This window comes from Schistocerca gregaria, chromosome 2, assembly GCF_023897955.1.
Source record: "Schistocerca gregaria isolate iqSchGreg1 chromosome 2, iqSchGreg1.2, whole genome shotgun sequence".
Taxonomy (NCBI): domain Eukaryota; kingdom Metazoa; phylum Arthropoda; class Insecta; order Orthoptera; family Acrididae; genus Schistocerca; species Schistocerca gregaria.
This window is the reverse complement of record NC_064921.1, coordinates 294,692,654-294,694,856: the sequence shown is the minus strand read 5'-3', so window position 1 is coordinate 294,694,856 and position 2,203 is coordinate 294,692,654.

Genomic DNA, 2,203 nt, shown 5'->3' with positions numbered 1-2,203 from the left:
TGTCCGGATACTTTCGATCACATAGTGTATGTATATAGTTTCCCTGGAAATAAATGTCATTATTTAGAAATGTTGTATCACTTCTCAGCACGGTAATTAATGGGCATTAATGTAAATGCTGCCCTTAGTTTCTCAAATGCGACACTATACTCTGTCTTTTTGTATCACAGATGGCAATTCATGTTCTCACTTTCACTGTTCGGTACTGGGCTAAGCGAACTGACGTGACGTGACCTGACGGGCAGTGTAAATCCATGCTGACGTCACTGTGCCGTGAAGTGATGCTCGTTAATTTTCTCTCAAAGTTAAGAGTTCACTTCATTCCAGGTGTCAAGCACAAATTGTCATGGTTTCTGCAAAATCTCTATATTAAATCCACAGCACCTATGAAGAAGATGTGTCCGTACTAGCGGTATAACGACATTCAAAATTTATAGAACGCTTTACGGGCAAACCTACGCTACTCAGAGATGACGGTGATAACCTGTGTATGTTGACAGCACGAAATCAATTCTGCGCGTTTGAATGCTCACTCCAGAGACATTTTTTCTCTATGCCCTCGCCCCGAGACTCTAAGCACACATTATTATCACATTCCCATTTCTTCCATGAGTAGCATCGTAAAGAAATGTCTACTGATGAACAGGCGTCACATGGTATACGTGCCAAAATGTCAACAGTGTGACACGGTGTCATCACGGTGCCCTTTTTTCCAAGCATCATCGTAAAGAAATAAGTATTACTGAACACGCGTCTGATGGTATATGTGTCAACAGTGTGGTTTGTTCGTACAGCTGCCTCCTACATAGCCAATTCATGTCCAACAATGGGGATTTTGCTGCTACTTCACTACGGTATTTTAGGATCTAAAAATTTGGCGAGCAGGGGGACACGCTGCAAAGTCGCAGGCTGACCTTCACGGAACAAGAAACGAAAAACAGTATTAATTTAAGGGAACATGGCAGACATTTCATACGCAAAAGTTACGTTCGGTCGCGGCGGCTAAGAATAGAAATCAGATCTGTTGCTTGGAGGGCAAGAGTGCTGAGGCAGGATCAGCTCTTTGACGAAGGCTCCCTAATTTTGCCGATTTCTGCCAACTGAGGACTGCAGTGTAACTGTTTAAGCTAGAGTGTTTGAAAGTATTTAAAAGAATAATAAATTAAATGGGAAACAGATCTCACATGAAAGGTCTGTATCTTAAATTTGACTTCAGTGAGATAATCAATGACTTAGCATCAGTGATAGGAGAGAAACGGAAAATGAAATTATAATAAGTACAAAAATCTTGAAAAGATATGTGTCCTCAACATTTAATTATAGACATTTTTCTTTTATTTTCATTTAATAATTTATGTACCATTAATGACATTGAAAAACAAAATTTTCCTTTTTTTTTAACTTGCATGAAAACAATCAATGCTCATCTTTTCCAGTGTGCCGAAAACGAAAATGTTAATGAAAGTGCAAGATGAGCTTTCGTTTTGAAGCTTTCTTAACTATATGTTCTTGTCTACATAAGCTTATGAATATATTTACTTATCGTTGGAGAGCTGGTTTGCCTGGCGTGTATAGTTCCCTGCTTGTGATTCCCTGATTGGTGTTCTGCAGCAATCGCCTAACACTGATGAAATCCACTTTTCCTGGTCTCTCGTTCCCGTGTACGAAATTTGCTGGTGGAAGCGTTCTCCATGGTCGTCAGTTACTACATCACAGTTATCAGAAAAGAAGTCGAAGTGGGAATCTAGGAAATGTAACTTTAAGGCCAGGTTGCACCCCACTCTACTGTAGCAGTGCAGAAGTTTTGCCACAAGATCCTTATAGTTTTCTGCCCACTTGTTTCCTAGAAAGTTTGTTGATGCTTGAACAAAATTATCCGAAGCTAAATTTTCATCACTGTGGGTGTGTCGGTTTTATTTTGGAAGTTGCACAATGGATACATCCAGCAAGATCCTTTTGGCTCCTCCAAGAAACAATTTCCACCTCACACTACTACAGAAGTCAGACAGAGGCTTCTGATGTACCAGCAAGAACTGCTTGAAAAACATTCAGCAACAAATATTTTCTGGAGTCGTCCCCTGTAAGGAAAAGATAAAAAAAATTCTATATTCTTACGTAACTAGTGGATTGCTTGGATACGGGAGTATTGCTAGTTAGTGTAAAGAAAAACATTAAACGAACGAAAAATATCATTTATTACAAA